Source organism: Lissotriton vulgaris, chromosome 4_1, assembly GCF_964263255.1.
Source record: "Lissotriton vulgaris chromosome 4_1, aLisVul1.2, whole genome shotgun sequence".
In the NCBI taxonomy this organism is placed as follows: domain Eukaryota; kingdom Metazoa; phylum Chordata; class Amphibia; order Caudata; family Salamandridae; genus Lissotriton; species Lissotriton vulgaris.
The window spans coordinates 645,168,540-645,185,320 of record NC_141691.1 but is presented as its reverse complement, the minus strand read 5'-3'; the positions used below and the strand labels follow the sequence as shown (position 1 = coordinate 645,185,320).

At 45.3% G+C, this 16,781-nt stretch overlaps 1 pseudogene; it reads right to left on the bottom strand.

Moving 5' to 3' along the window:
- Positions 1 to 531: 531 nt before the first annotated feature.
- LOC147722373 (large ribosomal subunit protein uL23 pseudogene) overlaps positions 532 to 16,781 on the bottom strand; it is a 66,145-nt pseudogene continuing 49,895 nt past the window's right edge.

Below are 16,781 nucleotides of genomic sequence, written 5' to 3'. Positions count from 1 at the left end.
AAATTTTTTAAATAACGTATATTTATTATGTTTATATTGCCTATGTCCATCTGCACACCCTCACGATTAAAATGATGTATCGGATGTGTGGATTGGCGCTGTGGTTCCCGAGTTTACCCGCCTCAAAGGTTCAAAGTTCTTCCTTTATAATAGTAGTATAGATATATATTACAACAACGATTTCCAAGAAAAACGAACAAAGCCGCTAATCCAGTCACTTGTGGGTTTTAGACAAAGTTAATTTATTCTTGAATCCATTTCAGCATTTATCACAGAAAAACCAACGCGTTTCGGTAGCTCCTTCTACCTTGTTCACGCTTGTGATCTTTATAATGTATGTTTCGTTCTTTTAGATAGTATTGGCAAGCCCGGAGACCTAGATCATTGTCAATTTGGGGGTATAAGGCAATCACATCCATTGATATCATGAGGTACTGATTTTGCCAGTTCAAATTTGTTAACATGCAAAGAAAATCTGTGGTATCTTTAATGTAAGATTTCAGTTTTTCAACGTATGGTTTCAGAAAGTAATCAATGAAATTGGCCATCGGTTCCAAGAGTGAACTCTTGGAACCGATGGTCAATTTCATTGATTACTTTCTAAAAGAATGAGACATACATTATAAAGATCATAATGATATGATAATGGAAATGATCTCCTTAGTATTGACCATTAACATCTTCCTGTTTGGTGATCAACTTTACCGTCAACGAAATGGAGCTGCTATGGGCTTTTCCTTCAGCCCAAGCTATGCTTGCATAGCTATGGGCTGGTGGGAGGAGGAGGTGGCATGGTGCAGAGAAAATTCACACTTCACCTAACACATAGCCATATGGAAAAGATTTATAGACAATCTATTTATTGTGTGGGAGGGGAGTGAAAGAGAATTCCAGCAATATTTTGATATTCTGAATAAAAGCACTCCAGGCCTACAATTCACTTTTGTGAAAAGTAAAGACAGAATAACATTCTTGGATATTGAGGTGTATGTGAAGGAGAATCCGGTAGAAACAACTTTACACCGAAAGGTCACAGCAACAAATGCCACTTTGGAAGCTACCAGCTTCCATCAACCTGCTTTAATTTCAAGCATTCCATATGGAGAATTCCTCCGGATAAAATGTATTTGTAGCGAGAAAGAGGAATGGGAAAAGCACAGTGCAGGGACCATCAAACGCTTCCAACAAAGAAAATATGGTAAAAAACTGATTGACAAATGCTGGGAGAGAGCCAACCAAAAACAAAGGTCGGAATGTTTGAAACCCAAAGAGGAAGAAAAACCTTCAGAAGAACCGATCAGATTAATCCTGGATTACAGTCAGGAATCAAAAAAGATAACACAAATATTGAGAATAAATTGGAGAATTCTACAACTAGATCCAATAATAGGACAACAAATGGGGGAACATCCAGTGGTAACATACAGGCAAGCAAAAAAACTTAAAAGATCAATTAGTGCACAGCCACTTCATCACCAAAAAGAAAAAAACAACATGGTTGCAAACGACAGGATTCACAAAATGTTACAACTGCAAAGTGTTTGAAATTGCTAAACCAATTAAAGAAATAACAATGGCTAACAAAAAAGTCTGAAAAATAAGAGAACTAATAACATTTAAGAGTCAATATACCATCTACATGATAGAATGTCCTTGCCAACTCCATTACATAGGGATACAATTTGCGAATTAAAAAAACGCATATTGGAACATATGCGGGCCACGATGAATAAAGACAGAGCAAACGCAAATTGCCTATAGGAATGAATGGGGAGTATTCCTTGTTTGCGATTAGCAATTAGCTAATCGCAAATAAGATAGCGATTTCAAGGGTGCCAGGGGTGTCCAAAGGACACCCTGTAGCACCCCTGAAATGCAAATTTAAACAGGTGTTGCGCACACACATGTCCAAAGGACATGTGTGTGTATAACATGCAACAGAAAAAAATGCACTAAAGTGCTTTTTACTATTTTTTCGCTATTTACCACGAAGTCAGACATCATTGTAAATAGCGACCAAATATTGCGAATTCGCAATTTCCAATTGGTTAATGAATTGCATTTAAGGAATCTCTAATAGAGATTCCTTAAATCCAATTCCTCGCAAATATGCGATTTTGCTAATAGCGATTTTTGCATTTGGAATGATGAATCCCAAATGCAAAAATCGCACTCGCAAAGGGCCAGATTCTCAGAATCTGGCCCTTTGCGAGCGCAATTTACCTTCATGAATCGGGCTGAATGTCCCTATCAGAAAAAGGTGGCCATCGTGAAAACTGTTGTGACAAAAAGAGTCGCGCCACATTTTGAACTTTCGCACAATGACTCCTTTTGGACTGAATCAGTCGGAAGAACTGTACATACACATTTAAAAGACTGAACATGAACTTCTCAATACACTCCCAACTACTTCATCCCTTACCCCACAAAGACACATTAAATCTAGCAAAAGACATGAACCAATGAAGGGACAATAATGATTACGTAGGCCCACTAGAGGGCAGTAAGGAAATGTTTATTGTTAAGATGTTGATTTACACGCACCCCCAATATAATCTAATTAATTGTTGTGAGTGAAGGAACAAAACAGAAAGTATACTGAAATAACTCAGAGAAAATGCATCGTGCATGAAATGAATGCTAGAAATAAGTTAAAATGAATTGAGATTACAATGTAAACAAATGTGGGGGAACTGTGTAACATGAACTACAAATCCCAGAATCCCTATCACGGTAACAGGAACTAGGGTAACCACATGGTTTTTGTGGGAGGGATCTCCTTTTTTAAAAATAATCAGCAAACAGAGGTTTGGCAACCGCGAACAAGGTTGAAGGAGCTACCGAAAAGCGTTGGTTTTTCTGTGATAAATGCTGAAATGGATTCAAGAATAAATTAACTTTGTCTAAAACCCACAAGTGACTGGAGTAGCGGCTTTGTTCGTTTTCCTTGGAAATCGTTGTAATAGAGAGCGGGTTAGTTCAACCGCAGAAATCCACGCACCTACTGAGAATCGCTAGATATGGGAGGTAAAGGAATCAACTAGTTGCAAATATATATATATATATATATATATATATATTTTTTTTTTTCAAGGCAATTGAAATAAACACCGCACTCTTCTCGGATTTGGTTAAGCTTATTTATTCCATCTCGGAAAAAACTTCCTCACCTACGCGTTTCAAACAGATTACTGTTCTTGCTCACTGTAACTACCGTGAGCAAGAACAGTAATCTGTTTGAAACGCGTAGGTGAGGAAGTTTTTTCCGAGATGGAATAAATAAGCTTAACCAAATCCGAGAAGAGTGCGGTGTTTATTTCAATTGCCTTGAAAAAGTAACTACGAGTCCTGTCCTTGACTCGGCATCGGCACCAGCTGAATGGTCGCTCCTCCTTCAGAAAGGGACATTTGCTCTTTTGCTCTGACAATATATATATATATATATATATATATATATATATATATATATATATATATATATATATATATATATATATATATATATATTACCTACTGGCAGTCGCCAGTAGGTAGTTATAGTTAGGATTTTTTTCAATGTTAAATCTCAAAATTCTATTTGGAATAACTTTGGCGCCGGTTGACGAATCTTTCCTCAAAATGGCCTCGCGGCGCTCCGGTCCTTCCCTGAAAGTTTGAGGGGGATGCGTCAAGCAGGGGCCGAGATAAAAGGGGGTCCCAAAATGCTTTTTCCCCATGTTAACTTCCATAGGGCGGTCGATTTCACTATGGCTGAGATACCCGCCACCCCCTCTCAACACAATCCCCAAAGGAGGGAAACAGTTCTTGAAGTTTTTGGAAGTGGGAGGGAGTGACCCTCCCGGCCGTATTTATTAAAACAAAAAATTAAAAACATTTAAACATTAATGTACAATTTCATACCACATTGCGATGTTTGGCTAACCTTAACAGATTCTCTAATACAGAGGTTCTCCTAGCCGAACTAACATCCTACAAAACATTTACTTGAAATATTGAAATTGTACATCCTAACGTTTAAGGGCCAACGGCAAGGTCGTAACCGGTGTCAAGATCCCTAACCAGACATACCCCCCCCACTTGGAGGGGCGACAGCACTGAGGCGTACTCAAGTGCAACTACTACCAATTTCCCTTGACTTGACGGGGGCACTTATCAACTCGACGCCAGTTAAAGGTCGTTCGAAGACTCGTGTGAGGTATCTAGAAGGTATCGTAGACCTCCCCCCAACCCCACACAACTTACCGCATCTGCCGTCGCAGATGTCACTGGCCCCGGGAAATTCCCCAGGAGGGGGCTGTAACCCCTCCTACACAGGAAGGGGCCTTGACCGCCTTTCCTCTTCTTTCGGCGACCCATCCTTAGAAGGGACCGCCTCCCCGTTGAGGGGCCAAAGGCCACCTCCCCCGAGCGCTCCCATCCGTGTTGGGTGACGCCCACTCATAGGGATCTTCCAATTAGTGCTCACCGATCATGACCTTACCGCCCGACCAAAATAAATACGACAAATGCTAACTAAACGAAACTACATTGGCCACTATGACCGAAAAAACCTGTTTATAAATGGACCTTACATCCGAAGTTCTTTAATCACAAACTTGTAAAATTAGACCAATCTTTATTACACATTCAACATCAACACAACACTACAATAACCTGTAAACGAAATAGAATAATTGATCAAATTTATTAAAACAACTGGCTGTCCTCAGGGGCTGGTGGGTGGGTCAAAATTGGCTCTTCGTTCCGTCTCGAGCTCACGTGCAGCGAGGAGGTGCAGCTTCAGAGCACAGGAACAAGAGGATGTCTTCTGGTCTTGCGTCCCTTTTTATCCATCTTCAGGGCGGGCGTAAACCCGCCCCTGCCTGCCCCGAGGGCGTGGCCAGCCGCGTCAGTGTCTAGGCCAGCCCACTCTAGGGCGGGAAAAAAGCGCGCCCCGGCTACGCCGCTTCGGGCATACCAGCCGAGACGCGCCTCCCGCCCAAAATGGCTTCCCGGGGGGATCGAGGCACTCTGCCATACGTTCGGGGCGACCGAGTGGTCGCCCCTTTCCATATGGCTGAGATACCCGCCACCCCCTCTCAACACAATCCCCAAAGGAGGGAAACCGGAAACAGTTCTTGAAGTTTTTGGAAGTGGGAGGGAGTGACCCTCCCGGCCGTATTTATTAAAACAAAAAATTAAAAACATTTAAACATTAATGTACAATTTCATACCACATTGCGATGTTTGGCTAACCTTAACAGATTCTCTAATACAGAGGTTCTCCTAGCCGAACTAACATCCTACAAAACATTTACTTGAAATATTGAAATTGTACATCCTAACGTTTAAGGGCCAACGGCAAGGTCGTAACCGGTGTCAAGATCCCTAACCAGACATACCCCCCCCACTTGGAGGGGCGACAGCACTGAGGCGTACTCAAGTGCAACTACTACCAATTTCCCTTGACTTGACGGGGGCACTTATCAACTCGACGCCAGTTAAAGGTCGTTCGAAGACTCGTGTGAGGTATCTAGAAGGTATCGTAGACCTCCCCCCAACCCCACACAACTTACCGCATCTGCCGTCGCAGATGTCACTGGCCCCGGGAAATTCCCCAGGAGGGGGCTGTAACCCCTCCTACACAGGAAGGGGCCTTGACCGCCTTTCCTCTTCTTTCGGCGACCCATCCTTAGAAGGGACCGCCTCCCCGTTGAGGGGCCAAAGGCCACCTCCCCCGAGCGCTCCCATCCGTGTTGGGTGACGCCCACTCATAGGGATCTTCCAATTAGTGCTCACCGATCATGACCTTACCGCCCGACCAAAATAAATACGACAAATGCTAACTAAACGAAACTACATTGGCCACTATGACCGAAAAAACCTGTTTATAAATGGACCTTACATCCGAAGTTCTTTAATCACAAACTTGTAAAATTAGACCAATCTTTATTACACATTCAACATCAACACAACACTACAATAACCTGTAAACGAAATAGAATAATTGATCAAATTTATTAAAACAACTGGCTGTCCTCAGGGGCTGGTGGGTGGGTCAAAATTGGCTCTTCGTTCCGTCTCGAGCTCACGTGCAGCGAGGAGGTGCAGCTTCAGAGCACAGGAACAAGAGGATGTGTTCTGGTCTTGCGTCCCTTTTTATCCATCTTCAGGGCGGGCGTAAACCCGCCCCTGCCTGCCCCGAGGGCGTGGCCAGCCGCGTCAGTGTCTAGGCCAGCCCACTCTAGGGCGGGAAAAAAGCGCGCCCCGGCTACGCCGCTTCGGGCATACCAGCCGAGACGCGCCTCCCGCCCAAAATGGCTTCCCGGGGGGATCGAGGCACTCTGCCATACGTTCGGGGGGACCGAGTGGTCGCCCCTTTCCATATGGCTGAGATACCCGCCACCCCCTCTCAACACAATCCCCAAAGGAGGGAAACCGGAAACAGTTCTTGAAGTTTTTGGAAGTGGGAGGGAGTGACCCTCCCGGCCGTATTTGTTAAAACAAAAAATTAAAAACATTTAAACATTAATGTACAATTTCATACCACATTGCGATGTTTGGCTAACCTTAACAGATTCTCTAATACAGAGGTTCTCCTAGCCGAACTAACATCCTACAAAACATTTACTTGAAATATTGAAATTGTACATCCTAACGTTTAAGGGCCAACGGCAAGGTCGTAACCGGTGTCAAGATCCCTAACCAGACATACCCCCCCCACTTGGAGGGGCGACAGCACTGAGGCGTACTCAAGTGCAACTACTACCAATTTCCCTTGACTTGACGGGGGCACTTATCAACTCGACGCCAGTTAAAGGTCGTTCGAAGACTCGTGTGAGGTATCTAGAAGGTATCGTAGACCTCCCCCCAACCCCACACAACTTACCGCATCTGCCGTCGCAGATGTCACTGGCCCCGGGAAATTCCCCAGGAGGGGGCTGTAACCCCTCCTACACAGGAAGGGGCCTTGACCGCCTTTCCTCTTCTTTCGGCGACCCATCCTTAGAAGGGACCGCCTCCCCGTTGAGGGGCCAAAGGCCACCTCCCCCGAGCGCTCCCATCCGTGTTGGGTGACGCCCACTCATAGGGATCTTCCAATTAGTGCTCACCGATCATGACCTTACCGCCACAGGCCGGATAGTTGACCGGCTATCCGGACCCCCCACACAACTCCTACCTAAAGGTCATGTTTCAACGATTTTAACCATGCTAAGAAGTCTCCTAAGAGTAACTCATTCCCCACCCACGACAAATGCACACCATCCCCCAAATACATACTGTCATCATTAATACAGCTATGAGAAATAGAATGCAATGTCCTGGAACGGAACAACCTACTCACTTTATTGTTAAGCTTTCTAACAGAATGGTTCAAAGCAGGAATAGAGATAGCCCCCCGCCACACCTTTCGTGGAATCAAATGGGACCATGCAATCGTGCACCCCGGAACTCTCCTCGCCAACCAACTTACAGTGGAAAGCATTGCCTCCAGGAGTAGTCGTCTACCGATGGTGACCAAATCATTGCCCCCAACATGCACTATAACTATAGACGGCGGTGACCTTGTCCGCCCTAACAAACCCTCGAAAAATGTTTGAAACTGGTCAATACAGAGACCGCCCCTTCCGTAGAAGGACATCCTGTACCCGTATTCCCCAGCTACGTGAATCATGTCACCTGCTTTGAATACGTCTGCGGCACGCCTCACGTATGAGTGGCCCACGACCCACACCTCCTTTTTCACAGCCGGTGATGTCTGACCGCTGGCCCGGTGTAGGGTCGACTGCATAGTCCGCCCCGCCTCGTAGGCTTGCGTAACTGAAAACCAAACAAAAACAAGAAGCGTGAGTACATTATTACAGCTTCACAACATGTGCAACCGCACGTATCTTTTATAACAATTGGAGGACCAACGCCCCACTCGTTTCACTTGCTCAACATTAAGACCCCTGGCTGTAGCTTCCGTAGCAGCCCCTATCCGAAAGGAATGGGTCCCAAATTCGCCCGGGTTCAAGCCCGCAGCGGCAATTGACATCGCAAGCACCCGCTGAAACTGAAATTTCGTCAGTGGGGTGGCGTCAGCGTGTCTTAACAAAGTCCCCCCCCATGATGCCACCCTTCGTGCTAGGTAATCCTCTAAACACTTTACCGGACATATGGAGGACCCAGGAATCCTGCGTATGATGACGCAGTCACCCATCCCATCTTGATCAGTCTTGGATTTTACAAAGGAGACAGTCATTGTTTCTCCCCTGATCTGAACGTGTTCCTGGCACAAACCCCCTGCCACATCCAGTTTGTTCCTTGCAACTAGTTCGCTTACCCGCATTGCTCCGTGAAATGCTAGCGTAAAAGCGGCTCGGAACAGCACCGCCTCAAACTGAGATGAACATGTGGCCGGGAGTGTGGCCAACAACTGGGACAATCTATCCAAACCTATCGGGCGCCTTTCATCTACTCTGCGACCCTCAAGGCGTTGCCACCCACGCAGCGCTTTCTGTACAACGAAAGACGCTGTTGGGTCCTGGATAGCGTGTGCTCTGGCAACAAAGGAAATGGCAGCACGATGCCTCTGGGCCGTAGCCACCGATTTCCCAGCCCTACGTAAGGACATCAGGAAATTCACTACCCATTCCTCGTGACCCCAAAGTCGCTCTCTATCACTCCCCAAAAAGGCTAAATAGGCCCAAAACGCCCCTTCGTATGCCTTCCTCGTCCTTGGTGCTAGACTCTCTCCCACGAGGTGACGAAGTTCGGGGCACCGAGAGACCAGAGAGCTTCGGGAAAGGGTGCCGGCTCTGGGTCCGCTGAGGGGAGGAAACCCGAAAAAGCCTGCATTTGAAAACGAGACAGTGCGTCAGCCGCCTGATTCATCACCCCTGGAACATGCTTTGCTCTGAATAGCACGTTCAATTGCATACATAGTAAAACAATTTCCTTAAGCAGTCTTAAAATCAGTTTACAACGTGCTGCCTGACTATTGATGCACTCGACCACGGTCATATTGTCAGACCAAAATATGACAGAGTGATCTTTGAACCCATCGGGCCATGTTCTCAAGGCCACCAAGATGGGAAACAGTTCCAGGAAAGCAATATTACTCGTCAGACCATTCTCATGCCACCATGTCGGCCATCTTTGTGCCGACCATTTCGTGCCGAAGATGGCGCCAAAACCTATGCTTCCTGCTGAATCTGTCCATAGCCCCAGCTCTTCAGAAGACACGGCTGGTTCATTCCAGACGATTCTACCATTGAAGTCCGCCAGAAATGCTAACCAAATACGCATGTCCTGGCGGATCTCGGCCGATAGTCTCGTGCGATGATGGCACTCTTTAAGGCCGACCATCGCTTGGGCAATTGAACGGGAAAAGGGGCGGGCCATTGGTATTACCCTCAGGGCAAAATTCAACTGTCCCACCAACTGCTGTAATTGTTGCAGCGTAACTTTTGATGCATTTATACACACTTGCAGCGCAGCCCTGAACTTCAACACTTTCTCAGCTGGCAAACGGAAACACCCTTCAATGGAGTCCAACTCGATCCCCAGAAACTCGAGGCAAGTCGTAGGACCCACTGTTTTACCCGGCGCCAATGGCACACCAAACTGTTTCATTAACACACAAAATTCGGCCAAGGCCCGGCCACATTCAAGATCCCCGGCTGTCAAGATCCCCGGCTGCCCCGAGAAACAGAAAATCATCAAGGTAGTGCATTACATCTTGGAAACCTGTTTTCTTTGTGAAGACCCATTGTAGAAAACTACTGAATTTCTCGAAATAAGCACAGGATATAGAGCACCCCATTGGCATACACCTATCCATGTAATAACAACCCTGAAACATGAATCCTAGGAGACGCTGGTCGTCTGGGTGTACCGGGAGCAATCGGAACGCTGACTCGATATCTGACTTCGCCATCAGCGCCCCAGGCCCCAGGCGATTCAAAATGGCTACGGCCTCATCGAAGGATGCGTACCGCACCGAACACACTTCTGGATCGATTGCATCATTTACGGAAAGACCTCGTGGAGCTGATAAATTGTGAATCAGTCGGAACTCACCGGGGTCTTTCTTGGGGACTACCCCTAAGGGAGAACAAACAAAATTCTGGACCGGGGGTACACTAAACGGGCCGGCGACCCGACCTCGAGTCACCTCTTTCCGGATCTTATCCTGTACTACGGTCGTATGCTGCAGGACGGAAAGTTGATTTTTACACTTTTCCACACCCTGAAAGTCCCCTACCGGGATGCGGAAACCATACGAAAAACCGTTCCGCAGCACCCCAGCAGAAGTACGATCCGGGTATTCACTGAGCCAGGGAATCATCGCCAGGGTATCAATCGGGGTAGGTAAAGGCGCCCCTCGGACTATATTAGACCTGTTTGGCACCTCCTCTCCCCCCATTATCACCCGTTCTGGCTCTGCACGAGGACTCAGGATGGGACGACCCACAACCACTACATTCATGTTTGAATTTACACGATCCCTGGGGTCTAGTACATTTACCTCTGTTGAAATTAAAGCAGAAACCCCTTTTTCCGGTACTGCCGGCGGGTTTCGAGTAATCGTCGGCACCCGTACCTGATCGAAAGGGCGTCCCCGCATATTGCCGGGAGGATTCGCCAACATTACTTCCCACCAACGGCATTTTCAACATTCCTGACTCCTTCATTTTATCCCAAGTCAAGGAATCATAACAATCCCAGGTTAAACTTTTATTATGCTCCTTTTCCTTTCTGAACAGATTATCGTAACAGAACCAATGATTACCCTGGTGCGATGTCGAGTACCCCATGATTCGTGATTGATAGATTGGGAACTCGGAAAGCAACTCAGGTCTACGTTCCCCCAAGATTGATGTAAAGATTCCCCAAGCATTGCCCCAATTGCCGATATTCTCATTCACTTTAAAGGCGGCCATTTTTGCGCGCCAAACACTCGGATGCATGAGATCCTTCTGACTCTTTACATGCTCTACCTCATAATGATCAACAAGCAGTGAGAAAATGTTCACATACTCCCCCGCCCAAATCTTTTCCTTAATTGCCAAAGGAACATGTTGCCCCAACTTTTCTCTCCGAGAGGGTGTTGACTCATCCCTCGCGATCGGCAATGGCCGCTTACCTGCACCTGACGCTGCCTCTGTGGTCGCAATCGTCCCTGGTGTCTTGTCCCCTACTGCAGCCGGCACGGGCACCTTGGCTGCTTCCCGTTTCTCACGCAATTGCTTTATCAGCGCCTGCGCATCGACAGCCGTGGCGCCCTCGTTACCTTTACCCAACCACGCTGCCAATTGTGCTGCCAGCTCGGGCGGCATATCATCCTCGGACACGGGGGTGACCACAACGGGAATTGGATTCCCCTCCTCCGGCACGGGAGTTGGAGCCTCGAGCGGGGCACTGGGACCCGGGATGTCTTCACCCGCTGCCCCCCTCCTGGGCCTCTTGTTTTTCCCTCCCGGGGCTGCTCCCGCCAAAGGCCGTTTTGGACCCCCTTCCTCATTCTTGTCCACCCGCTTCTTTAGCTCGGACATCTCCTTCATGAGAACACGCAGCATCTGGTCAGTAGTCATGCGCTTTCCCACCTTCTTCGGCATTCTCCAACAAAGTAACTGTAAAACAAACAAGAACGATTAAAACGCTCAAAATTGGCTCTTCGTTCCGTCTCGAGCTCACGTGCAGCGAGGAGGTGCAGCTTCAGAGCACAGGAACAAGAGGATGTCTTCTGGTCTTGCGTCCCTTTTTATCCATCTTCAGGGCGGGCGTAAACCCGCCCCTGCCTGCCCCGAGGGCGTGGCCAGCCGCGTCAGTGTCTAGGCCAGCCCACTCTAGGGCGGGAAAAAAGCGCGCCCCGGCTACGCCGCTTCAGGCATACCAGCCGAGACGCGCCTCCCGCCCGAAATGGCTTCCCGGGGGGATCGAGGCACTCTGCCATACGTTCGGGGGGACCGAGTGGTCGCCCCTTTCCATTTTAGCCCGAACGGCTGAATGGATTTCCACCAAAGTTGGCAAAATTGTAGGGACTGGTAGCCCGATGTGCCTTTGCTATGTCTTAAGATATGTGCTCCAGTGGATTTTTAGTAATTTAGGTTAAAAAAAATATATATATCTAGAGCCGCGCCCCGGACGCGCACCGGGGAGCGCTCAAAGCATGCCACGCGACTTGCGTAGGGAAAGCTGATTGGCTCTCAGGTGTCTGTAAACATTCGAAACTGTCCGCAGCGGCCGCCATCTTGTACCTCAGTAGGATTGAGGTGGAAAAAATCAAAGGGGGTAATTAGCAAAAGGGGGCAGGATACACCCCCCCTGACCCCCTAGGTTTGTTGTGGGGGTCATAAAAGGGCCCCACGGTGCGTGTACGATTTGCGCGGGGGGAGCGCCCGGTACACGCACCGGGGAGCGGACCGGGGAGCGTACCATGGAGAAAAAAGAATGACACTTTTTAAAAAAAAATAGAATTTTTTTATAAATTGGAGGTAGTTCTGAAAATAACTTTTTTTTGTTTTTGTTGTTTTATATTTTTTTTATACTTTTTAAAACGATTTAATATTTTTTTTGGATTTTTTACAGGGGAGAAACAAAAACAGGGACTCAAAAACTGCTCAACAGGAGCAAAAAAATGAGAAAATTTAGGGACGGGGAGAGCATCGGTGTTCCTGTCTCTTCATTGCAATGAGTTCAACGCTCTGCTCCCCATAACAGAGTAGTTCGTCACAGTCCACGCATAAAAATGTTATGCCTGCAAAGACCGGCTGCACGTTAGGGACCATTCTTGCACGTGTTCTTCCTGAAGGTGTTGCTCCACCAGTGGAGGTGCTGCCGCCATCTCTTCGTGCATTCTCTGCCAGCTCCCTGACACTCTCCCTGGAATAATTTTTTGGGTGTCTTCTTTTGACACGCCTAATTAAATTGGCATTTCCAAAGCTATATTTTTTTAGAGGATTGCCTCTGGATAAAATACTGCCACATATTTTACAAGTTACTTTACTTGCATTAACTTTTTTTTGTCCTTCAGGGATGTCATAAAATTTCCAGATGAAGTGGTTCTTTGTTTTCTGGTGAGGAGGGTCCTCTTGCACAAAACCATCTGAATCACTGCTGGATGACTCCCTTGCAGCCATTGCTGTATATCAGGAAATTAATGAGTAGATAATTCACAAAACACCTCTTGCTCTCTCCAAGTGCAAATCAATAGTGAGAGAAATGGATGGGTTTCTCAAAATTTAGAAGAAAAAAATTATTGAACCAATGAAAAGTGTTATTTTCAGGTCACATGACCAGGGGATTCATCATTATGAAACCAAAACTGTTATGAACCAATGAAAAGTGTTATTTTCTGGTCACATGACCCGACGCGCTTACGCTACGTGCCCCGGGGCGCATCCCAGGGGCGGGTCGCGTAAGCGCATCGGACGTCTACGTTGCGCGATCGTATTCACTCGAGTGCTTCCGGGTGCGCTTACGCTGTGCGTATCACGCACACGTGGCTATGCGATACGTCACGATCATGTTTTCGTTCGCGATTTTGGGGCTTACGGGACGCTCCCCGGAGCGCGCCCCGGGGTGCTTTATGAAAGAACGCTCTCGGGGGGGAACCCCGGGGCGCGCACCGGGAGCGCTCCATAGCAAAAAAAAAATATTTAAAAAAATTATTTGGGAAAAATAGTAGGGATTGGTAGCCCAATGTGCCTTTGCTATTCTCAAGTGGTTTTTACGAAAATTAACTTTCAAAAAAATATATATTGTGCTACATTGGGCTATATATATGTTCCTGTCTCTTCATTGCAATGAGTTCAACGCTCTGCTCCCCATAACAGAGTAGTTCGTCACAGTCCACGCATAAAAATGTTATGCCTGCAAAGACCGGCTGCACGTTAGGGACCATTCTTGCACGTGTTCTTCCTGAAGGTGTTGCTCCACCAGTGGAGGTGCTGCCGCCATCTCTTCGTGCATTCTCTGCCAGCTCCCTGACACTCTCCCTGGAATAATTTTTTGGGTGTCTTCTTTTGACATGCCTAATTAAATTGGCATTTCCAAAGCTATATTTTTTTAGAGGATTGCCTCTGGATAAAATACTGCCACATATTTTACAAGTTACTTTACTTGCATTCACTTTTTTTGTCCTTCAGGGATGTCATAAAATTTCCAGATGAAGTGGTTCTTTGTTTTCAGGTGAGGAGGGTCCTCTCGCACAAAACCATCTGAATCACTGCTGGATGACTCCCTTGCAGCCATTGCTGTAGATCAGGAAATTAATGAGTAGATAATTCACAAAACACCTCTTGCTCCCTCCAAGTGCAAATCAATAGTGAGAGAAATGGGGTTTCTCAAAATTTAGAAGAAAAAAATTATTGAACCAATGAAAAGTAATATTTTCAGGTCACATGACCAGGGGCTTCATCATTATGAAACCAAAACTGTTATGAACCAATGAAAAGTGTTATTTTCTGGTCACATGACCCGTCGCGCTTACGCTACGTGCCCCGGGGCGCATCCCAGGGGCGGGTCGCGTAAGCGCATTGGACGTCTACGTTGCACGATCGTATTCACTCGAGTGCTTCCGGGTGCGCTTACGCCGTGCGTATCACGCGGACGCGGCTACGCGATACGTCACAATCATGTTTTCGTTCGCGATTTTGTCGCTTACGGGACGCTCCCCGGAGCGCGCCCCGGGGCGCTTTATGAAAGAACACTCTTGGGGGGGAACCCCGGGGCGCGCACCGGGAGCGCTCCATAGCAAATAAAATGTATAAAAAAAAAGAAATTGGGAAAAATAGTAGGGATTGATAGCCCAATGTGCCTTTGCTATTCTCAAGTGGTTTTTACAAAAATTAACTTTGAAAAAAATATATATTGTGCTACATTGGGCTATATATATGTTAGAGCCCAAATGTAGCCCAAATGTAGCCCAATGTAGCCCAATGTAGCCCAAAGAGGGCCACCAGAGACAAAAAAAGCAAATGTAGCCCAAATATTAGCTATATGTAGCCCGACTGTAGCCCAATGACAGAATGTACCAGAATGTTCTAAAGAACAACTAGAGCGCTAACAGTCTTACTTATAAAGTGAGACTTATAGTTAGGAATTAGCATTAAAAAAAACTATGAAATTCACTGAAAAAACCATAGGTTTCACACCAATTATAGTTAGGAATTAGCATTTTAAAAACCTATGAAATTCAGTGAAAAAAACATAGGTTTCACACCAGTTATAGTTAGGAATTAGCATTTAAAAAACCTATTAAATTCACTGAAAAAAACCATAGGTTTCACACCAGTTATAGTTAGGAATTAGCATTTAAAAAACCTATTAAATTCACTGAAAAAACCATAGGTTTCACACCAGTTATAGTTAGGAATTAGCATTTAAAAAACCTATTAAATTCACTGAAAAAACCATAGGTTTCACACCAGTTATAGTTAGCTGGAAGTTTTACTCGCATAAAACCATTGAAATTCCCATGTTATAGTTAGATGGACTCACTATAACTTGCGCTTGCAATGCACTGCTGATGACGTCACATATTAGATCACTCATGACATGGTCAGTGACATCACTCATGACATCACTGATGACATCATCCTTGTGACAGAGTGACAGAGCTCCTTTCAGTGTAATGTAACCCATGAAACACATATTCAAAAATAGAAATTAACATTTTCAAAAATATGGAGATACACATACCAGTTACAACAACCAATTCAATAATTCCGCCATCTATATACACATCCACTCATTCACCAACAGTTCTATATAGTCACTCATACATATACTCACTCATCATATGTAGTGATACACCTGTACATCCTGTTGCACACCAACAGTCATCCAAAAGTTACTCTCACACATACTCACACATGCAAGTAAACTTTCGAACATCCATTTATTTGCATATACAGCTAAACACACACTACCACCTTACTGCTTAGGAAACTTACACATACTTACTCTCTTAAACAATCACTTATAGAAACACATACTTATTTAAACAGGAACTCTTACAATCTCTTACTCTCACATATACTCACTTATATACATCAATATTCACATATACTAGATTAAAACATATGTAGTTACTGATAAAGACACTAGTGAGACAATCATTCACTCAGTAACACACACATATACACACTCATCCACCCATACAGTCCTGCACATATGCTGTCTTCAAAACACATACAAAGAGAGAGTCAGTCATACATGCATCTATGTGATAAGTAATACCCCCACCGAACAATACAAACACTCATACTGATACTAAAAAAAAATCTAATAACCCATATACATACACATGTACCTACTCACCAACCCATGCAGCCACTTATAAACAAAGTGAAACACTAATACATATATTTAATTATTTAAACATTTCTCACTAATATATGTATTCACTAAGATACACTTAATAAGCCAGTTAACCAATCATTTTTTTTTCAAAAAAACATCCATTTAGACACTTATTTAAACATTTATTCTTCCATCAACTTTTACATATACATATATAAAACATATAAATTTTTCAGAAAGGCAAACATTCACTGGATGGTGTCATCAGTGATGTCATGAGTGATGTCACTGACCATGTCGTGAGTGATGTAACATGTGACGTCATCAGCAGTGCATTGCACGCGCAAGTTATAGTGAGTCCATCTAACTATGACGTGGGAATTTCAATGGTTTTATGCGAGTAAAACTTCCAGCTAACTATAAATGGTGTGAAACCTATGGTTTTTTCAGTGAATATATATATAGATATAGATATAGATATAGATATATATAGAGATATATATAGATAT